This window comes from Teleopsis dalmanni, chromosome 2 (genome assembly GCF_002237135.1).
Source record: "Teleopsis dalmanni isolate 2A chromosome 2, ASM223713v2, whole genome shotgun sequence".
NCBI lineage: Eukaryota > Metazoa > Arthropoda > Insecta > Diptera > Diopsidae > Teleopsis > Teleopsis dalmanni.
Window position 1 is genome coordinate 150,718,741 of NC_051847.1, and position 25,646 is coordinate 150,744,386.

General features: G+C 27.0%; 1 protein-coding gene across 1 annotated transcript in view; it reads left to right on the forward strand.

The window, feature by feature from the left end:
* The first annotated feature begins 7,846 nt into the window (after positions 1–7,846).
* LOC119679305 (mpv17-like protein) overlaps positions 7,847–25,646 on the forward strand; it is a 479,294-nt gene continuing 461,494 nt past the window's right edge. The window contains exon 1 of the mRNA XM_038091573.1: positions 7,847–7,971. The gene's annotated coding sequence lies outside the window, so the exon portion shown is untranslated. The remainder of the gene's footprint in view (positions 7,972–25,646) is intronic.

The following is a 25,646-nucleotide window of genomic DNA, read 5'->3' on the forward strand; positions in this document are numbered from 1 at the left end:
TTCTCACTTTATGGGAAGCTTTAAGCAATATACTGAAATAAAACTTCAGTAAAACTTTAAATTGTAAGTGTATTTAAACTACATCTATTTTCCGAATGGCGATATAGATAACGCTGTGCAAAAATATTTTTGAACACCTTTAGTGTAGGTATCATTAACTAATCAAATCATCCAATGTAAGATTCGATGTTGAAAGAAACTAGTTTCAAATGCCCTTATGTTGAAGTCAAAAGAAAATAAATAATGTGTTATTTTCGAAGTTATACGAATAATAAAAATCTATATAGTTATATTAATAAAAACTATTTATAGTGTTTTAATTTTATTTTATACATATTGCTTCTTTAATGACTTTAAATTTATAGTAATTTTCATGCTTTCAAATTCTTAAAGTTGATTTCTAGAAAACTTTTAGATTTACTGAGTTGCGGTTTCTAATTAAATTATGCAATTATGACCATTTTAATTCCAATAAAAAATATATAAAAAACAGTTCTACGAATTAATTTTAAAGTTGAAACTGTTGCAGATAGAATGTAAAGGTGTTGTTACCGTGAACGGCAGTACAAGCCACAAATATAATAAAAATATTAAGTATCTAGAATAAAAACAAAAAGCAAAAGCTTTAGTGTTAAGAAAATAAAAAATATGCTTTTTACACAAAAAGTTTCGTCGAATGTCTTATTAAACTCTTAACCTTTCACTTCTTTTTAATTAAAATTTAAAAAATTATAAAACTGTAGACGACAGCGGATTTCCACAATAATTATTTATATGCACTTCTCTGTGACTCTTCTGCGAAAGTTCATTGTTTCGGAACTGTTTTTGTTTATGAAAATAAATTTTGTTAATTATAATGAATAATAAATAATAAATTCCTAAAAATAATAAATAACAAAAAGTTTAAAGATCCAAAAACCAAACCAAAAAAGAAATTATTAAAATTAATCAGCAATGATCTTGAGGTCCAAAAGTTACTTCCTTTAATTAGCTGACCAAATGAATTAAGAGCTAATTATAAATTCATGTTCAAAAAAATCAAAATCATGGAATTATTAATATATTGACAAATATATGTAAATAATATAATTTAATAGGCATGCGTTTGCTGGTGAAGGCTGTTCGTTAGCACAGTGTAACCAGAAGCAAACTACAAATTAATAGCATATGGACACATGTACCTGAAAAAAGTCTTCATATATATTGGCCAGAAGCTTATTCTGTGAATTAATTGTCTACAAAAGATTTTATTTATATTATAACATAACATATTTTTAAACCTGCTTATACGCTTTCCTAAAAATGTTTACTTTTATTTTAAGGGCTTGCTTTTAATAAATATTTAATCAAGGAGAATGCTATAAAATCTGTAAAAATAGTGATAAAATCCAACTTTTAATAATATATCATTGATTAAAAACTGTTTCAAATTAAAAGGCAGTTATAGACATTCGTGTAAGATTTTTTATTAAAAGTAAATTGTCATTGATTAAAAACTGTTTCAAATTAAAAGGCAGTTATATGATAGGCATTCGTGTATAAGATTTACTTCCAATACTTAATAAAAATGAAGTACGTATATAATCTTTTAATGATTTGGAGGATACAGAACAGTTTTGAGAACTCCTATATATATTGGCGGATATAAAACATATAATACATTACTTTCATTTAGAAGCTCTTAGTCGAGATTGGACTGTGGTTATATTATGAAGTGAACTGAGGTGGAATTCAAAATAAGAAAACATAGTAGAATATTCGTATGTTCATAAATGATGAAAAATATTTATGAAAAATAGTGTTACCTATATCATGAAACACCTACAAAAGAGAAGTAAGTATCTTAGAATTGTATATTGTATGAAATGATTATTTACTCCGTGGCGATAAAAAATATATTACAACTGCAACCAATGTACTGCAATCATAAATAATAATTTAGTATTAAAACTAATCTTTGCCGAAAACTTAGCTTCCAAAGTTAGCATCTCACGAATATACTTCCTTGCGGGTTTCTACATAACGCAAAAAACTTCCAACCTTTAGCTATCAATTGCTTAAAATCTGTTTAATAAAAGTAATTAAAAATTTGAATTCTGAAAACTTCAAAATTTTCTTCAAAAATTGAAAATGATTTAAACAATGTTTAGTATTATCAAAGTTATAGAAATTTACCCACTAAAAATTAATTTGAACAATATTTTTTGATGAAAACTCTGGAAAGTGCTTTATCGTCACCGGTTAGAGTAAGTTATATAATGCGCTGTTAGTGGTTTGCAGGTTGGCGTCCTGAAGCCACTTCTGACAAATGATCCACTGTAGTTTACAGTTGCTATAAATGCTTCTCTATTCGCATGAAAGGTTTCACGAGCTTGCATGAAAGGCAAGCCAAGCAGATTCCTTTTAGGAATGGTTAAACTATTAGAGTTATGATTCCAATACATGCAGTTATAGAGATTACATATGTCAAGATTGGTAATAAATAAGTAATTCTAGTACTTCAATCACGAATTCAATGTGTCTGTACAAATGAACAAGCCTTCGTATCAAATAATTTGCCTTATTTTCACTGTATATCTCTGATTATATGCTCTGTTCCAACTCTGTTAAATTCTGTTTTTTTTGTAATTAAATTTTATTAGTTTATGTACTTAATTTCTTTCAAATAAATTTTTATTGTTGTTAAAGTATTCTAAAACGTTTTTAACTAAACTGTCAAAATGTACTTCAATTAAAAATCTAAAAATGTGAGTTAAAGATGCAAACTAAAATGAGTTTTTCATGCTGATAATGCTATTTTTATTTTTTGTTGTAATTCAAAAAAATAAAAATATTATTTTTTTTTTTCTTATTTTTATGGTATTTATTGCTAGTGGGCAGACATTAAGTGGTCGTTGTCTACCTCTCATCATGATCTACCACCATCTTCATCATTACTCTTTTTTTGTAATTATGAGCATCGTTATTATTATGGTGTTTACGTACTCATGCTTCATGGTTTGTTATTGTGCTTAATTGCATGTTTTGTATCTCAATAACCATGCTTGGTATCTCATAAGAAATGATTATGCCAAAAAAATGTATGAACATGTGGAAAAACAAAAATTGTTTATCATGCCAAGCCGCAAGTTGAATGTCTCTATAGGTACGAACGTGCAGATGTAACCGACTTTACCCCCTCGTGCGTATTCATAGTATATCGTCTTGTGGCTGTGCATTGCAAACCTTACATTATTTCACTTGACCTTTGAGGTACAAGCATTAATAATTTATCTACGCAAGTACAATTTCGTTGTTAAAAAATTATAAATATTTTTTATCCACAATTTAAACTCAAACAAAAAAAAAAAATAAAACAAAAAAATGACGATTCAAAATGATTAGTTGTGGTTTAAATTTTTTAATTACACATTTTAAAATAATTAAATTCAAAGTAAAAATATTTTTTATTAAATAAGTTAATTACAAAATGGTATTATGAAAGCATTTTTAAAAGTATATTTTTAAAAACCAAAAAATTAATATTATTCAAGTACATTTAAATTAAAATTAGTTTATATACAAATTCAATTTATTTTTTTTTTTTGGTATAGGCTGGAATGTAATCGTATAATGAGCCTAGCAACAATTTATGCAATACAAAGTGTATCTATAACCAACACTGCGCGCCACTTTGCCTGTGCATACAAATTATTTCAATTAAAAAACGATTTTGGCCAAAATGCTACAAACAACTAGTATTTGAGATACTTTGAATTTTTTTCTTCAAAAACATGTGGAAATTGTTGTTTTTGGTCAAAAAATTGTTGTTTTAGCATTTTTTTAAAAAGATTTATGAGTTTTGTACATAAAGTAGCTTTAAAGTGTTGTTTTGTCATAAATCATTTGCGAAGTGAATGCCTGGTAACTAATTTAATTAAAATTTACTGCTGTCAAAAACTGAGAGAAAAAACAGATAAATTGTAATTTTAAATTTTATGGGAATTATATTCAAGTCCACAAGCTTTTATATGTATATATACACATTTTCAGGGGCGCATTAACTAATGCGATTATGTCGAATATTTAGATGAGTTTTACTGTGCACTTAATGCGCGTACATATATACATATATTTATTATAGTATACAATAATAATATGTATATAAACAATAAACAATATAAAATTAATATAATAAGAATAATATACAAATTATTAATTAATAATATAAAATAACATAAAAATCATAAAAATAATATATATCTTATAAAAATTAAATATTAATATTACCTATGATTTCAACATCAGATATTACGGTAGTGACTAAAACAAAATTCGAAATATTTTTTTTTATCATAATGAAAATCATAATATTTATATAAATAATGTGCAATACAAGATAAATATAGTAAAAATAATAATATAAAATAATATAAAAGTATAAATTAATATAAAATTTATTATGAAATAAATATAGTAAAAATATAAAATATATAAATATAATATAAAATACTATAAAAATCATAAAAATAATATAAATTTTATATAAATTAAATATTAATATTATATTTGATTTTAAAGTTACTTAACAAAAACTTTTGTGTTTAATAGAGAATTTTCTAGTGTAGAGAGGAGTCTTGCTGACTCCTCTCACCAAATTAACAAAACTCCAAATTCGAAGATACAAGTGTGACCTCAGTTGGTCAGTTGGATAATGACTCTGAGTTTCAAATTGGGCAGGGCACGAGTTCAACCCTTGGTACTTGGAGTCCCAAAAAATTATTTACGAATAATTTAATATAAGAAATATTTTCAAAAATTCCACTAATAATTTGCCAATACTCGAAACATCTGTAATTCAATTAATCAAAATAATATAAAAAAAGAAATTTGTTGTTGTAGTTCACTACTTTTTAAAAACTCTGTAAAATATCAATATATAAATACTTTTTAACATATATTGATGTACATAAAAAATAAATTATGAATTATATATTGAAATATATAAAATATGTAATATAATATTGCACATAAATATTTTAATAATATACATACATAGCGAGATAGCTACTTTGCTTTATATAAAATCTTGTGTATGTTTAATTACAATTAGTTTACGAAGAAATAAATATATTATACATAATACATTGAAAAATTTAATATATTTTTATATACATATATGTGTATTATTTTAATATAAATGATATTTGCTAGGTAGTGCAACTAAGATCTTATTTGAATTACATATTCCATTAAAAAATTATTGTATGATGTTAAGGGCTCTTACACCATCAACCGCTACCGTCTCAACGTTTCATAAGCTTATTTTATTAATTAAATTTTAATATTTATAAGTCAAACTATAATATGTATATTTTTGATTTAAATGTTTTTATGCAAAGAACCTTCAAAAAGTAACCCTGAATTTAATTTATGATTTCATTGCAAACTAACATCCTGAGTAGTGGTATTAAATGTTATTATTAAAACTAAAAACTGAACAAAATAAATGGTAATCATATCTGTGGTTAATCTCTTTTAAATATTCTAAATTATTGAAAAAAAAATATAAATTTACAAATATATCTCTTCATATTAATTATTTTTTACAATATATTATTAATATAAAAATTTTTGCACTGATGTGTACAATGCAAAAAAGACACAGTAAAGAAATAAGTAGTTTGGATTTAATTACATATTATTTGCTGTAATAAATAAAAACTAATACATAACAATAATTTATGAAAGTTTCTAAATAATTAATTATAAAGAATTATAATTAAATATTTATTGCTTAAAAATTGTATAATAATTTTTATTTTATATTATCTAATCTCAAATACTACATGATATAAGAGTATAGTAATTAAGATATATGAGTAATATGAAAAAGATGAGTTATATTTGTTATTATATTTTTCCGTTTGTAAATAATATTTATGTAAATTATCAAATCAAGCTATGGCTCTTTCAAATAAAATTCTTTATTTATATAATAGTTATTTACATGTTACACAATACATGTATTAATTTATATTTTAACTTAAATATATGACGTTATCCAATTCTCTCCATCTACTATTTTCCCCAACAATAATATTTATATGGTTACAAGCTAGATAAAATTACATTCATCGCAGTTTTTCGAGATTTTCATGGGAGTCCAGCACTCGAAGGATCCTGCGGATGTTCTTACAATATCCTGTCTATGTTTTTTTAATACATAATGAATTCACGTTCATTTTATCCTAAGGATTTCAATTTCAAATAAGTAGACATTTGTTTACTTTATTACTATAAATCATTCTAATCTAAATATTTTGAGATCTTTTAAGTCTCGATGAGCCTAGGTGTGTCATTTTAAGAATATTGTTGCCATATCATGTTTACCATGCTAAGTAGCTATTTATATCCTCGTTAATATGGTTTAGGGCTGTTATTCCCTATTTAATGTATAGAAAACGTCTCGTACTTTATAAATTTTTTTTGGTAATGTCTTATTGAGATCTACAGTCTGGAGTAACTAAGCTTTGAATATACAAAAGAGCGCCGACATCTTTAAAATTAGAAGAAATTATTTAGGTGCTAGGCGCATTAAGTTAGTGATTCTTATATTAATATTCAGCACGATTTTAGCAATGTTCTATTTTAAGCAGCGTATTTTTCACTAAATATGCTCGTATGTACTAAAAAATAAAAAAAATGTCTGCGCAATCTAAGTCATATAGAATTCCAATAGTTTCTAACTTAAGCACCTCATTCAGCAGTATTAAAAACAACATGTACAATAAAACCGAAGCCTGGTTTAACCCAACTAAAACCTATTTGTCGGTCTTAGAAACTGGGTACTGACCTAGTGGGATAAAGTATCTGTGTGATTGCTTATCTAAATCTAAACAAAATTTGAATGAAATTAAGCTAAACCCAATATATAGAATATCAGTTAATCTAGTAGATCTGCGAGATGGTAAAAAGTGGACCGCGAATTAAATTTAACAGCAATGGATACATACCTTGTAATTTTTCTAACTGAGACCTCACTTATTAGAAATTAAGCAAACAAAAATTCTTAGTAACTATGTACTTATTTCATAGCCTATATATATATGTAAGAAAATAGCAGTCATTGGGAGCCTGAATCGAAAATACGATGTTTGGAGAAGCAATTCTAATTACATTTGGAACAATTTTGCCATTGTTTTGATGGACTCGTAGTCACAACGAGAAACATATATAGGTACTATTTCTGATAATAAATACCGAATGTTTTATATTCAATTACCTAAAAAATAAAAATGTTGTTTTAACTGAAGAGATAACAACACTATGTATGATGTTTTACTTAAGTTTATATCCTTTATATACTCATGATGTTAGTAAATATGGATCTTACCACTATCTTTTCTGCAGTACATATGATTTCACATGATTTGCTTTCTTTAATAGAGATCTTCAGGCAATTCAGACAAACAACCCGAAAGAACCATAAGTGTGACCCGGTTTATTACAGTCAATCGCCAAAATCTACGCATCAGCGGATTGAGTCGCTCACCTTTGTTGTGGTAATTATACATATATATTATGTATGCGAATTATTATTTGTATACAATGTAATATTGGTTTTAATATTGGTGCATAACAAATCGAATGTTTAGGTCATACTACTGAACCAAATTGAGAACAATAACAATTGATCTATTGAGTTCATTTTATTATCAAATTTATCAGATTTATTTAAATCCAAAACCTGGCAACTCTTTTTGCTAAAAATAAGTTGCATTCATTGCACATATCGATGCATCATTGACATTGAATTTGTGAGCAATTACATTTAGTTTATCTAAAATATTTTCGTGGTGTGGAACTGAATTTTTTCATATGAATTTTATGAATAATATTTATTTGTTAAATTATTAATTTAATTGTGAAGTCTCTGAAATGCTGATAATCACAACCTAACGTTAATCCATCTACATTTTTGAAGTTGTGGTAAATTTTGTGATAAAAATAACAGAAATATTTTTGAAATAATAATTCATAAGTTATTACACAACAAAGTTTATATAAAAGAAAGTTACTAATTAAAAACATATGAAAAGATCGACTTAAGTAATCATCTATATAATAAGTTGATCGTTCGTGTTTAAGAAAATTTTAAATTGTATAACAGCTTTTTTAATCATTTTTTTTTAAATAAACTGTGCAGATCAAATATAGATATATATTTAAATTAATATTATTTATAAAAAGTGATTATATTAAATTTTTCAACTAACGTTATTTTTGTGTTATAAAAGGAAATTTATTTTATATATTAAATTTTTTTATAAACAACAGATGATTCCTTGAATCTATATTAGTTTTTTTTATTATTATTATTAGTTTCATGTGGCCCTATGCTCCTCCTAGGAGTTTAAGGATTAAATATATATATTAGTTTTTAGTTAATAATCCTGTTATCGAAGGTATACAAGATTAATCAACAATAAGATATTTGGTATATATAACAAGGATTATATGATTACAAAAAATATTCCTCCAATTTAATAATTATTTGGTTATTTTAAAATTATATGTTTTTTTGGAAATCACAACAAATATCAATAACAAATATATATATATGTTTTATTAGTCCATCATACTTTTTATTATTCCAACTTTTGCACTTTTACTTCCAGAAAATGGTTGGGCTCGTTTTTATTTCCTATAGTAGTACTGTACTAGTACTGTAATTGAATATATTGAGAATTATAATTATGGAAAATTATTTACTGGCTTAGAATACGTTCTAATTACATATTTAGAACTTGCAAAAATATTGCATTTATAAAAAAGAATTAAGAATTAAGTTTTGTATTAATCTCAACCCATTTAAATTAAACTGTTAACGTTATCTTATAAGAAACTATTAAAATAGAAAATAAATGAAGAAATATTTTTAAAATGAATGGAACATGAAATTATTTTTTGGATTAAAAAAATGGCTTTTATAAAGCACTTTTATAAATTCAATTAAAAATTATTATTTAATTACAGTACGTTTACACCATTGCAATTAGTTCGGTAAATGTTAAACAATTAAAGCCATTTGTCAAACAAAACCCATACCCTGATGTGCTTTATTGATCATTGAAAATAGCAACAAGGAAGCAAATATACTTTGCAATGCCAACTTTTAAGAGTGATTTAATTTTTATTTTATGCTGTATATATTTTAAATATTTTTTCAAAATTATTTTAGTAAACAATTATAAGAACTTTACTATAATTTTCGTTTAAAGTAATTTTTATTTAATATTTTAGTGAAAAATATTTAAAAATACTACAAACAATGCATCTAAAAATGAGAAGATATGTAAATGATATGAAAACAATATCTGTTATATAATTTACGGATTTCTATATAATACATAACACTATACGTAATAACTATTACTCTAGATTTAGCGGGACTTATTGCTACATCAATTTGTTTTTGAAGAAAATTAGATTTTTGCCTTTAAAAAAAGAATTATGTAAACAGTTTTCCTATAATAATAATTATATTATTGGAGGTATATAATATCTATTGATACAGAGTGAATTGATGAAATCCTAACGAACTTATAGAATAAATCTGTACACCAACATAACATAATAATTATAATAATAGTTTATAATAATCATTAAAAAATATTTGATCAGGCCAGATACTTTACTAAAATGGGAAATGGGCTTAAAAGTCTGAAGACAATCCTTTCAAATTAATTGAAGAAGTATATTTATATACATATTTAATTATTATTTACACATTATTAGAAAATATCCTTCGATATTTATGGCTACATAACTGGTCAGAGTTTTTCTTTAACGATATAAAATTCTATATATTAACATCAGCATGAGTAAGTTTAATGGAGACTCTCCAGCCTTTTTAAACCAATATATAATAACTTTACATACTTTTGGAAAAACGATACAAGACTTGAGTTTGTTAACACATATTTATTTCTTTCACATTATCTGGAACAGGAGATATATTCCATTTTTTTAGATATATATACAACACAGAAATAGAGACTATGACACGACGAATAGTTTTAGCAATGTCCTTTTGCAGATAATTTACACGTTAGTAAACAAAGCTTTCTGCATGAGATTATGTGATGGACTTTTTTGAATTCTGGAAAATCACACACATGTTTAAATATGAAGAGAATTATTTGATCCTACTACTCAGCGCCCATACGAAATAACTCCATGAACTAAGTTTAATTTAAAAATTTATCATAAATAAATGAATTGAATAAAAAACTAAATTAAAATAAGTAAATCATATATAAATGATGGGTGAGAAGGATATTAAGTACAAATAGGAGAAGAGTGGTTTCAAGTAGAAGCGCTTGATAGCCAGTACATTTAAAAAAATTTTTTAGATATGGTTTTATATATGTCATCTAAATTAAAAAAATTCCATTAAAATCAAATGAACTGTATCAAAACTATCTGCATAGAAGATATTAATGTTTGGCAAAATCAGCTTTCATTTTTATTATATTTTTTATCTTGGTATCAATTGACAAATGACATTGAGGTTTAAAGCTTAAAATAACTTTTTTTGTTTTAAAACTTTTTTATATATATTTCATAAAAAATATATTAAACCAAATTTATGATATTTATTGTTATAGGAAATGTTTTACGCGTACCACTCTCTCCACAGCAGATTATTACATGTAACAGTCTTAAATTTTTCCATTAAATTTTAATCAAAACTAAAAAATGATATCAAAGCCAACAAAAAATGTTATTTTAAATTTTCAAAATTATTAATAAATTCATTTTATTTATAAAAAAGTTCTCATTTAATTTCAATTTCTGTCCATGCTCAAAATAAGTTAGTTGTATGGCACGTGAAGATACGTAATCAAAACTATCTGCATTTTTGCATCACAAAAACTGTGCACTCAATCATTTGAATTCATAGGCTTCCGTTTCGTCTGTTCGTAAAATTGGCTGACCGCCCAAATGCAATTTTGTATTTTTGTATAAAACTCAACCCATTTCAACTAAACTGATTACGTTATCATATAAAAATAATATTAAAAATAAAAATAATTAAATAAAGAAATATTTTCGAAATGAATGAAACACAGACTCGTGTCAACAAATAAAAACAATAAATATTAAAAATAAATTGAAAAAGATGAAAGCTCTTTTTTTAATTCATAAAATAAATAATAAAACAAAATCTTTTTTGAAAATATAATTTGTCAAAAATATTTTTCGAAAATCTGTAATAATCGATGAAAATCGAGCATACGAAGAAAAATGTGGACTAAATACCTTTGCTGTGATTTCAAGCAAATGTTTTTAAAATAAAATGTAAAATGAGTGTAATATTTAATTCTTATATTTTAGTTAATATAGGTAGATAGGTAAATTATATTGGCTATTGACTTCTTGAATTGATAGCCGATATACTTAATCCAAATTGTCCTATTGTGGCACCATGTGCTATCAGTAGCGCTCTTAAAACTTCGTCCCTGAGTGGAACTATTATGTCAATGTAACCTTGGTTAAGAAACTCTGGCAATATATGGTTCTCTTCTAGTTAATAATAATCTATTATAATTATTATAGTTTATTTTCGTCCTAGTCTAGAACAAATAAGGTGTTTGATGATTTAGGTTAATAAAACCTGGAACAAAATTATTGTCACAATCACAATATATATTTATTGTGATAATAATATTTATTATATTATTAATATAATATTTATTATTATTATTATAATTTGTCTTTTGTTTCGTCATTTAATGAAAATATTTTATTTGATTTTTTATTTTATGTTTATTTGATATAAAAGAGAGTTTTTAGCAGTTTTAAAAGGATTTCTATATGAATATATGTGTTCCTGTACTATACGCCCCCAATAGTTATATCTTAACACAAAAACCATAAAGCTTTAGTTTATGCACTTTACATTTTCATTTCAGTTATATTATTTATTAGTATAAACAATATGGATTGAATATAACAGATTAAGTAAAATGTTATACACAACATCCACACAATTTAAATGAATTTCTTCATTTTAATACTATAGAAAGGACTAGAATGTGTACTAGACATTTTATGAAATCATTCAGAGAAAATGAAAAAGTATATTAAAATGATAATGGAGTTGAAAATCAAATATTTTTTCATTTACTTTATATATTAAATACAAATCTTAAACAATATTAATTGCAGTATTTCTTGGTCTTGATGTCTCGAACTGTTCTTCAATAAGTAATCTACTACAAATATATCATTAAGCTTTCACTATTTCTACTATTTCAATCAAAAGTAATCAATTTATTATATATATTAATATAAATATTATAATAGCATAATTTATCTACTTATGATGATAAATTACTCATTTAATTACATATTTTGCTATAACAAAATATGAAACTAGAGAAGAAGTCGTCTTCTCTAGTTTCATATATCAAAAACTTTCTCAATTTGATAACTCCAACGGACACATGGCTTCTTCCTCATTTCGTTGCAAACACCTTTCTGGTTTGAGCATCCTCATCTATTCTAAAGACATAGATAAGTTTAGAAACTCAAACTTCTAGATATGAATGTAATGTTAATGTCATGATAAACTTTGTACAGCTAAGGGTTCATTCAGATGGTGGTAGTCGGCGCCAACTCGCAGACGACCAATAATTTTACGAAGAACTTTTCTATCGTTGTTGTAATAATAGTTGAAATAAAAATGTGTTTTTATTGTTATCAAATACATTCGATTTGTTTACAGATTTATATTAAAATTATTTTCGAAAAATATTAAAATAAAATTTTGAAGTTTATAAGGATTCATTTTCATATTTGCTATAATAATATTTCTCTTTTTGTGTTTCGCTTACAGGGATATATATTAATTAGTCATTTTCATTAAATGCATCCAAAAATAACTATTGACGATAGTCGATATATCAAAATGAAATATAAATAATAAATATAAATAATAATATTGTTGTTTCATTAAATTGACAAATTGCTTTTATTAGGTTAAAAAAATTGCTGAAAAAATGGTGACCACGAATGCAACACTAGGCGATATTAGCCAAATTAAGTTTATTTACAAAATCAATTCTAGTCTCTGAAATGTGGCTTATTTATTTGCAAATCAATCTAAATAAGTTTTTAATACATTGATTCGTGTATAATTTTTCATGAATGCTCGTTTAATTAGGAAACCATCGAAATTTGTATGTTGAATGGTTTTCTGATGTTATATGAATAATTCGCATAATGAATTCACAAAAAAAAATTTAGTGGCTAAGGCGGGGGCTGAGGTCGTTAAGCAGAGTATAAAATTCATGATTTTATACAAAAGATATTAAAAAAATTTAATTTAATTTAAACATTTTAGAGTAGAAATGAAAAACGTTTTTCGCTAAATCACGTATCAAAATGTAGTCATGATTTCGATTATTTATGACAAAAATGTAAAAATACATATTTTATTTTAACACATGCGATTAGGCAGATTTATTCGTTGCACGCTCAGATACTCTGTATATGCCGATATACGAGGTACTATGGACGATGATATATTGCAACATTTTATGAGTTCATCTACATGCTTACATACTTACAGGCTTAGGTTGGTTGGACGGGATGTGCATTTACGTTAGGTAAAGATATCGTAAAAAGGAAATTGAATTGAAATTAAATTGCAGCTAAATTGTATTTATGAGATAACATAAAAATGATGTGATTCCACCTTCTGTTAAAATTTCAGCGGCATAAGATACACTGCAATATTTCGTTTTCATATTTATTGTGATTAAGAAGTTCTATTATGACACTCTGATAATATAAACTCTAAAGACTTTAAAATTATAAAAACGCTGCTAAAAACTACCGCTACCAATTACTTGTTTAAGTTGGTAGCACTGTACTGTGCTACCATGAAAAATTTGAGTACGATTTGATATCCAGTGTATTTAAAACAACTGTTTATGCAATTTTACTTTTGGGTGTTCTGCGATGGCACGGGGCAAGTGTTGTAAGTGAAATAAAAACAAACGAAAGAGATTCAGATCCCACCACAGGCATCTGAAATGGCTCTGTTACTTATTTTTTTCTATTTAGGAACCTTAAAAGTAAACATTATGTCAAGCCCGTTTCCAATCAAAAAAGGCCAGACTTTAATCAGTCAACAAGAATGTATAGAGGACTATGTTAAGCGTTGGTATAGTTGTACGTCACTCAATGGATTTTACTTTAAAGGTGACATAATAAATTTTAATCGATTTACAATCTAATACAATCGATTACAATTGATACAGGCTGTCTGTATTTCATAAGTAAATTACAGCAGTGCTATTCCCCAACAAATGTCATTACTGGCTCCTGTTAGAAACATATACATTTATTTCGTTGTCTATGTGCTGAGATATCCATATTCTTTATAGTACACATACATATATTCTATATATTCTATATATATTCTATATTCTATATATGTATGTGTACATATATTTAACTTCAAAAAATATGAAATTGAAATCATTATTGGATTGTCTGCATAACATATCCTTTTCTTTTTCCTTTTCGTTATAACAAAAAAGCATGGCTCGATACCTTGCTTCAAGGTGGATATATGACACAACGGTCCCCGATAGAAAGAAAACTTCAATGTGGAAAATGTTTGTCAAATAATAATGTTTATTTATGTAAGAATAATATTCACATAATAAAATTGACAGAAATTAAATTTTTAAAACTTTTGAGAAAAATTTGGTTCGCAGCAAAATTGATTGAGAATTGATCGAGAAAATCAATTTGAATCAGCATAATTTTCGAATTTAAAATAAGTGATAGTGCTACATGTCAAGGACGATCTCGTAGCCTTAGCACTCCATTTGAAATGTCTTTTAAATGTTGAAAGTGGGAAGATTTATATAAAGTTTTGGTGATGTTATTATGAATAATGAAATATTAATATAGTATCGAAAGTATATTATTTCCATTGATGAAGAGATGGTGCTGCACGATACTACTGCACAACCTAATATTCTAGATTAAACATATACCAGTATAGTAGATTTCAAAATATATTGTAAAACCGGTTTCAGGTATTTTTAGGTCTCTCTAAATGAATTTGACTCTATTAGAACATATGTTTGCATTGTAGTTAAGATAATATCGGGAAATAGAAGCAATTTATGTTCATATTAAATATATTATCATGGCGAAGAGAATTTCGGGATATATAGGAATATGGTAATGGTTAATGGGTTAGGCTTAGACTTTTATGCACGACGACCAGCTTGATCTATTGTGAGCCCCTTTGTATTTAGTCATTTAGTAACTCGAGGAATTGAACCAGTTAGTTCGAAGCTGGTATATCCTTTGTATATAAGGATATACAAAATATACAAGATAAGTGCAAAAAATAAAATGATATTTAATTGAATTAAAAATAATAATATAATTGAGAAACAAATATTAACATTTCACCAAAGTTTTGTATTATGAATTGTATTTATACTTGTGTTTGCTAATATGTATTTTAAATATGTTTATATTAATGTCATTAATTTGTATTTATAAAACAAAAATAAAGACATTTAAAAATTTGAATATAAATTTTTGTCAGTTGTAAATACAGCCCCCGGGGATATAGGAATATTTGTTTTAACGCATGTATTCACAAGTGTTATTTTTATAAAATTCACATTTGTTGACAAACAGAAAAAACAATTATTATTCATAATAATATTAATTAAAACAGATATTTTGAAATTTATTTAGTAATTATACTAAAACTGGGAAATTTAAGTGGTATTAACAAAAATTGTAAATTTTTTGTCGTGGCTTTGGGAATACCACCGCAAAGCATTCCTTTTACGAATGTAGGTATCAGTGAGTGTTATACTGGTACTTCCATGCCTAATCCATATACGTACCTTATATAAAATATGTATCTATAGATATTAAGAGTATTTAAATAAATGCCAACTAATTACTCCCGCATATCAAACAAACCACAAATAAATTTCAGTGAATTTAACTATAAAACTTTTGTGACAGTTCGAAATTTTTGTTAAATTTATTTATACAAGTGATAATTAAAAACCGATAAAAACCGATAAAAAACAAAAAAAAAAATATTTATTTGTGCTTATGAAATATTAAAATGGTGACACAACAATTGTACTGACATCAATTCGCTGGCATTAAAATTAGTAATACCGCGTAGGCGATATTTGGCTTAGTACAAGTGCAGGTGGGGCCCATAATTAACATTTAAAACCACGTTGTAATTATAATTATCAATAAAACCGAGGAAGGTATTAAAACTTAATTTATTTCTCCATAAAAAGCGCATTACTCAACATTGAACTTAAACAGAATACGCCATGCGCTGCTGAAGAAAACTTTCCATTGAAACAACTTATTTATTTTAAATGAAGCCATAAAATTTTTTGCAGTGTACTTGTGCCAAATAAGACTAAAATGTAATTAAAGGCAAACAAATGAATTCACTAAATGCAAATAGTGAATCTTTTAAACATACGAATTACATAAAAAAATTGGGGGAAATGACGAAAAAATTCATTAAGGAAAATAAAATAAAAATAAAATAAAACTTAAAAATAAAAATAAAAATAAAAAATAAATGAAATCAGCAACGTGCAGGGCAGCAAACATTCTGTTAAATGCAAATGTTTGCGAATTTATTTGGTTACGATTTAAAGAATTCGTGCACTTTCATGGCAAAAAAAACACTAAAAAATAAAACCTAAAAAAATTGGAAAAGAGAATTATATGAGAACGAAGAAAAAAGATACATTTTTGCCTGCATTTCACAAACGACATTTGTTTCGACTGTTTTACTAAAGCACGTTTGGTGGTACGGTTTTAGGCAATCTTCTGAATTTTGTATCACAGCTCAGACAGATAAGAGATTTAGCCATTCTCTTGGTGGTGATAAAGTACCACAAATTACGTATTTTGCTACGTTCTTTAAACTGTTTGAATTTTTGAATATTATACATAATATTACTTTAAGAAAATATTTTCATAAATAGATAGAATGGAAGAGGAAGTAAAACATTATACCTATCTTATGGTTTGAGATTCTTTAAGTCGAGGCTTTTTCTAGGTGTAAATTATTACAATGGAATTTTCCTAATGTGCTAAAAACAGTATAGGTTTGGTTAAGCTGATCTGCCAGATTGTGAGACAAGCATAGACCTAATAGTACTAGATATGATTTGATCTTTACTTATAAAAGATTTGGTAGTAGACATTCTTGCGAAATTGGGGATAGCTTAATGTTCTATCTCTAAAATAAGGTTATATTTTAAACAATTTTTTCTGAAATCAGACCGTAGTGGAATTTTAACTGAGACCCGGTATCCCGTAGTTCTCGTATAATGTCTGGTAGTCTCCAGACATTATAAGTACCTGTGTAGGTTATTGGTATTGTTTTTGTTGTTGACCAATGAGATTGGCTTGTATGAACGCTATTAAGGGTAGTAAGCGGAACTTGTTCGTTGTAGTTGATAAGTGGCTCCGGAACGTAAACTCATCCTCCTCTGGAATCAGATAGGAAGCTAGATAGTGTTTGCCGGATAAAACCCAACACATACTTGATAAACCCGTAACTATATCAAATGAGAGTTATTAAACAGAATAAGTGACGGCACACATTGCATTAACAGTGTATGTCACAGTTAATTTCACAAAATAGGTCACTCTGATATTAAAGAGGATATTTAGTCGCTTAAAAGATTACTTCAAAGAATTTTATTCAAGGTTGCAAAAGAGCCAGATAGAAACAAAAAAATACTCCAGAATTTACTTAATGCCTACTTTTTTGCATTTCCTGCAAATGTCACTGCTGCTACTATATGGTTGCCTTGCAACTATATCAACAGTTCTATCGACTGAACAACTATACAAAATCAGCATGTGTTTTTTGAATTTTCTGTATATATCGTCTAGAGAACTAAGTACTTCCCGTATGTGGTCCACTACACGCTTAGCGCCAATTTCAGTAATATCAACCATTTCAATTTCCGTTTATGCTTTTATAGTCAAGAGTGAAATATGTAAACCGAGCACGTCTATGGGCCAACATGTCTTTTGTGCTCTGGCAGTGCTAATATGCAAACGCGCAATAAAAAGATATTGTGTTTATGAACGCTTAACTGTCTATTAAGAAGTTACTGTACATTTGGTTGTATTCTTCAAGTAAACAAGTACTGCTGTTTTACTAACAGCACTTTAGGCTTCTTCCTATAGTGCGTTACATACAATATAAATTAAAGTCAATTATTTTAATTGAAAATAAAATCAAATACTCAGAACGATAAACTGGAATTGCACATATTAATATGTGTGAAATGGATAAACAAATTTTAATTATTCATTTTATCGCAATCTTACCCTGTTTTTTTTTTACGTCAAACCTAGAAAGTGTTCAAGATCCCTACTGTTCTTTATTAAAAAATTTGGTTCTTACCTTAAGAATAATGTCCTCTTACTGTTACTTCAATAACAAATTTGAGCAGAATTTAATGTAAACCCAAAAAACATTTAACAGGTAGATAATACAATATAAATCGAAATGAATCACCATTCCAAGTAATTGGCACCAGCATTTGTGATGCATTTTTATCGTCTATGTTGTAATTATTTCAGTTTTTTGCAACTCCTCTCCAAATCAACTGTCTTGTTAAACTAAGTTAATCACTTAATTAAGAATAAATGCATTAAAAAGTAATTCTTATGGAGATGGAATGGTAAACACATTCATTTCAACAACAAGGATGTCGCTATCGCTGCACTCTAAATAAACCAAACGAACCTGCTAAATAAGGGTGATCGTTTATCAACCTAAGATATTATGAGACTAAACAGACTAAAAAATTGAACTCGTTATTTTACAACAGCGGATGTAAAACCTATACAGGTGCACATATAAAACCATATAATTATATCCATTACACTTAATTATGAAGGAGAATATGAAGAAGAAAAAAGGATAATTTTGGAACAGGTACTTCACTCTGGGAGAAATGGGAAAACAAATAAGATGTTAAGTAGGGCAATATGACTAAAGTTTATCGTATTCGAAAATGGTGAAAAATCTTGTCACTTGATTAATCCATAATTAGGTAGTCTGTGTCTAGTAAATGTAATAATACAAAATAGTCGTTCTATGTTTCTTTAATTATCCAGCTATACATTCTGAAGTCCTAATCTTTTTGAGCCAATATTTTTACAAAAATACGTATAGCCAAAACTAAATACTGTTTCTCTGTTAAAATAAATAAAGTAAATGTTTAACTTTACGTTTAATTTAAAAAAAAAATTATTTTTCTAGTAAAAAGTATATGCTGTGAACTAGCAGAAATACCTGACCCATTTTATTTTATTGCCCATTTTATTAAGGCGACACAGGATATTTATGTTCTAAAGGTCTTTAAGTTGAAGTACCTTATAATTTTTTCTGTGATATGATAAAATCTTTTAAGGTCAACATCTCTAACGTCTCCTAATATTTTTCGTCTAACATTATCACAGTTCGAATATTTCTATCAGACAATATGTGACACAATATGTAACTTCACATGTCTATATGGAATGCTAACCTCACAGAACCACTCTTCATTACAAAGTGTATTGTCTATCTGTGGAATCGCTTTCTACAGATAGGCAATTCTTAGATATATCATTCATTTCTAAGTACAAAATTTTTAAGAATATGCCATCTGATTAGCTTAGCTTATTAGGGTCTATTAGTCCATAGTCACTGTGATTTAAAGTCATTAGCAAATCGAATTCATACTGTTTTCTGTCAAGAATTTTGTAAAACACATCTCCGGCTAAATAAAGTATGATAAAGTGGCAATAAAAAAAGAGGTTTGTAAAAACTTTTATTCACTGTTTTTGACAAGAAAGAATTTATCTGTTTTCGACGCTCATCTGTTTGTTTTATTATTTAATATGCACAAGTAATCCAACACTTATTATAGTTTACACCTGTTGGATCCATTTAATCTATAACTATTTATTAGTTTTAGGGAACTAATGCTATTGATTAATGATAATTAATTTTTACCGAAAACAACAAGATTTTTCTCCAATCCGTTAGTAATGTGATACCAGCTCTATAAACTTCAGGGTCGTGTATAACTCGGCATAAAATTTATAGTCCTGCGTTTTCAAAAGTATTTAGTGCCTACTATTCACTGTCTCAAGTACTTAGAAAAACATACTAACCTTAAAATCATTAACAATTTAAAATTGATTCGTTGAAATATGTATTCTGAGATCTAAAGTACCATAAAGGTTTCCAAGTATTTTGGAAGTACGTCTATCTATCGGTATATGCTAAAGAAGTTGTCAACAGATGTTTTCTTTTGTCTTGTAATACTGATACCAACATTAATTGCTTACTTTAACATATAGATGAGTTTTAATTTATACTGCATAAATAATATAAATAAAAAAAGATTAATTAAAGCATATAAAGCAGCTCTGATAAGTAGCGGACAAGTATAGCAGTTTGAAACGGTTGATACATAACCCAGCTGCATTCTAATTTATGGGTATATTGCAGCTATGAAAACCTGTAGAGATTTGTTAGGGAATAGTTCACACGTGTATACCTTATAATTTTTTTTTAAAGTAATTGCATTCAGACCAATCCAGAGACGGCATAAATTAACTTCTTTTAGTAGAAATTGAGTATTGCAATTCTATACTGCCTTCCATAGAAACGGACAAATAATATTACAGAATATACGTGAAAGTGTAAGAGAAAATCTCAAAACCTATGCTTCAAAGCAAAGAATTTTCTGATTTCTTACTATTTTCTGAAGTGTCAAAAAAATAGCCTTGCTCGACATTTAAGTTTCTAAATAATGATATGTTAATCAATGGTTAAGAGGTAAATGGTGTCCAACACCATTTACATATGTCTAGCGTTGGATAACCTCAAATATGGAATCGGCACAGTAGTCATACGTTATGATTTCATTCTAAAGAACTAACCTATTAAAAGAATGTTGTTTACAGAGTAAAGATATAATTATTTTATTCACATTATTACTTGTGCATTTTAAAAGATTTTTTTTAGCCTTTGTAGTCGCATCGCTTATAAATGCTGTTGCCATATATAGGTAGCTCTCTGTAGTAAAGTCAATAAATTACAATTTATATAAACAAATTGTAATTATTCAATAGCAAATTACCGCCGATCTGCGCCGATTTTCGTGCCATTGACGCGGCTAATTCGAGCGCTTGTCAAACATTTTTCATTGTATCGTTAAAATGAAAAGTAAAAATCATTGTATTTATATTTTTTTAGCGATAAATGTATTTATACAAAACATATAAGACAATTTCGTTATTTAAACAACTTTCTTTCATTTCGCAATTATTTATTGCATTCAACTGCTTCCAATACGCCGCACACAAAAGCTCCCAATAAATCAAACAAAAAATATCAAAATTTTAAATCAATACAAAAAAAGTCACAAAGAGCTAAATTTGCAATGTTAAAAATTGCAAAATATAAATAAATTACTTCCATATTTCAACAGAAGAAACCAATGTAAATAAATAAATAAAAATGTGCTAAATTATTGTATTATTTATTTTGAAAGTGAAATAACGCAAGCCAACAAAAGACAAGAATTTAAATGAGGGCTTGATTTATAGGTAAAAAATCTCGAGTAGGTGTGCATTTAAATAAAATCTCTTAGTAAACATTTGTGGTCAACCATTTTTATCTGTTATATATAAATTAAATAAAAAATTGATATATCAAAATCTGGGTTAAAATTCTTGAAAACGTAAGGCATTAAATTAATGGATAGAAATTTAAAACAGCAGAAAAACTGAGTTGAGATATATTATACGATTGGATGAATAGTTCTAAACAAATGGATGAAAAAAATTTATATACAAATATTTTACAAAAGATTTTCATCATCATCAACTGTGGTATCAACTTTCCATAAACCTATTTTTAGTGTGGAAATTAAATATAGAACAATTGTTTACTGATAAAAGGAATTAAGTCGAAATGAGGTCTAAATTTTCTATTGTTTTTTTTACAAATTCAGTGTGGGTTCCTGAATAATAATTTCAAACTTTTTAGCCAATCATTGCTAATTTAGTAGACAAACTTAATGACTGTACCAAGCGCTACTTGGTCCTGTACTCTCATTTCATTAAGACGACGCAGGATATTTATACGCTTTAAGCCTTTGAGTCAAAGAGCCTTTTAACCTCTTTTGTGATATGATAAAATCTTTTAAAGTGAAAATCTCTGGCGCCTCCTAGTATTTACCATCTAACATTATCACAATTTGAATATTTCCATCAGGCAATTTTGTCATAATTTGAGAGTTCACATATCTAAAGAGAATGCTAACCTTATAAAACCACTATTCATTACAAAGTGTCTATCTGTCTAACTGTCTATCTGTGGAAACGCTTTTAAACAACTGAATATACTCTTACGTCCTATTTGCTTTTATTGTTTTTATAAAACTATCCCAACATTTATATTTAGACAACGACCAGCACAAATACATAGACAATTATATACATAGACATTATTAGTTGTATCATTCATTTCTAAGTATAGAACTGTTGAGAATTTCATATGACCAATTTAGTCTATTAGTCTATAGCCATTGTGACATAAAGTTAACAAATCTAATTCATACTGTTTTCAGTCAAGAATTTGTTTTAAGAGATCTCCGATTAAATAGAATGAAGGCCTCCATTAATTTTGAGAAGGAACAATTTATCTGTTTTCGATATTCATCTGTTTGTTTTGTTTAATATGCATAAGTTATCTATAATTTATTTTTTAGTACCAAGAGCTACTTGGTCTTAAAGTCGTAAGAGCTTTATAAGTGCTAGCCATTAGTAAAAAAGCAGGAAAACTCAAGAAATTGCTACAATATTTAACAAATTTACGTTTGTGAAGTTATGGAAAGTATCCTTATAATATAAAGACTAAATAAATAATAATTATGAGAGAAAAAATGTATCAATATTTGTAATCGATTAATAATTATTAACACTTTTCATACTGCAAAAAGGGACCACTACATAAACCAACAGTAAGGGTAAGAAAGTAATGGTAATTAAATTTCTAACTTTTACAGGGCAACACAATGAGCCAAAGGTCTTAAGGGATTCCCCAGGCTCGCTGGTATAACCTTTTCTAAGGTTAATAAATAGTTTTAATAACGTATTATGTTGAATAGATCTGTTCCCATATGAAATTTTTTTTATTACTGCAGCTACTGTAAAAATCTAAAAAATAACTGAATGCCACAAGGGTTAGAGTATATATACAGATTTTCTTTTACTGAAAGAAAAAAAATTGCTGGCAAATATGAGCTGTTTAAACTGATGCCTTGGTAGATACAACAAATTCAAGATGACAAATTAATGATATTCATGTGATTTTTTCCCACAATAGTTAATAGTTTTATGATTGATGTAATATTGAAATATTAATAAATTAATTAATTATTAAAATTCAAAGACTACAACTGCAGCTACAATCCGATTATATTCAGTATTTTTGTAAGAATGAAAGGAAGACAGTTCTCTAAGTTACTAAAGTCATTTTATGGTATGAATATCGTTGCTCGATTAAAATTATTATGCGTTTCATAAAATAATACATTTTAACTATAAACAGTGAATCCTTCTGCCAATTCTTATCAGAATTTGTAACAAAAAATACTTTTATTTAGTAAAAAGTAAAATAGCTCATATGATAACTAAGAAGACCAGTTACTTCCATAAAATCCGGTACATAATTTGTTAAATGTGTGCATAAATAGACACAGAAAAATCTTTTATTTGCACAAATGCCCATAAATCGTGTTTGCAATTAGCATATTTCTGCATTCCTCAGAGTTACTTAAGTACGGGCCCATTGTGAGAATACACAATTGTCTTTTATTTATACTTAGTTTCTTTAAGAAAAGATCTAATGGACTAATTATGCATTCAGGCATATCTAAAGTGTATTTGTAATGCACCTTAAGGGACTTCAATAGATATGAGTATGCAAAAAACCAAATGATATTGTAGAATTTATGGCAAATGCGTGCAATTCTCAAATGAAAGGTGCAACATATTTTGTATCTTGCAGTTATGTGTATTTACACTTTTCATGGTGCAATTGAGTTCCTTTTTTCAGTTATTTTATTTCCTGTTTGTTTACATTTGCATATTTAATTTTTTTATTTTTTGTGTATTTCGCCTTCTGCTCGTATTTAACAATGCATAAAAGTCTTAAACAAAATAAATGGTGTTCCATATATTTTCATACCCTAAAAAAGTGGTATGCGTGCTCAAAAAGTGCCGCACTTTGCTGTTGTTGCATCAGACATCCACATAAAAAACTTCCTTTTATCGATAATTTACCAACAGGAAAAAGGTAACATCAAAAACAGCATGTAAAATTGCACAGATACGCCTCCTGCTTATCTGCCATTCATCATTGCATTTTATTTTCAATTTTTGCAAAATTATTGCAAAGCAGATGAACTGCATTTAAACATGCGTATGAGATCAAATATGAGAAGATATATTATCATTCTAAACAACTCAGAAGATTTGAAGGATGAAATCGCTCATATCCTTCTAAGAAAATGATTTAAGAAGAGAAAGTGACAGACAATGCTGTGAAGTTAACCCAAAAAATAACCTTGCAATAATCAGAATGGATTTGAAACTAAAATTTAAGAAATAGGTCATTACAATCACTTAGAAATTGATATTGTACTTTAATAATCAAATAATTAATAAGACATAACAATCGCTTTCTTATCGCTTTCAAATCGCTTTTTATGTATATTAAAAAACTTACAAAAAATAAATTTCAACCTAGTAAACATTTTATGTAGATGTACTTCTCTTGTCAGATCTCCAGATTGATATTATCTAAACTAGAAACAAAGCGTATCAGCTAGCTGCTTCAACTAAGCCGTAACCTCCTCAGTACTACGATATCGGTGCCAATGGACCATTGCGTAATAGAAAAACTTGCTGTGAAACTGACTCTGCCTTATAATTACTTTTGTCAAGATTATGGCTCTGTGGGTGAGGAAGAAACTGTGGTCCACCACTATCAAAAGTGACATTCTGGAGGTCACATGAAGAATAACTTTTGTTAAAATATATATTGATATTCAGATGTCTGCGTTGATGAATCAGCACCTTTATTCTATTTTATCTGTGGACAGTTTTAAGTCACACTAAGAATAACTGAATACGGGGCTTTATAATACGATGGATCTGATGTCTTTGTAACTGCTTGTGTTTATCAAATTACGCTGTATTTTTAGGATGCTGAAAGTTGGATTATTGTGACTGTCAATTATATTGACTTTTGTTAAAAGGTGGTGTTATGAGTTTCATAGGCTGAGGGATGTATAGCCCTAAACCGACCGATAAAATACCTTTGGTTCTAAATTGTGCAGAAGCATGGACACAGTCGCAAAATAATAAACTAGTACTAGAAGTGCACTAAAGAAAATTTATTCGTAATATCTTATTATCCAAATTATATGTACCATAAATATTTTTATTTTAAAACCGTTTATAGAAATATGATAACC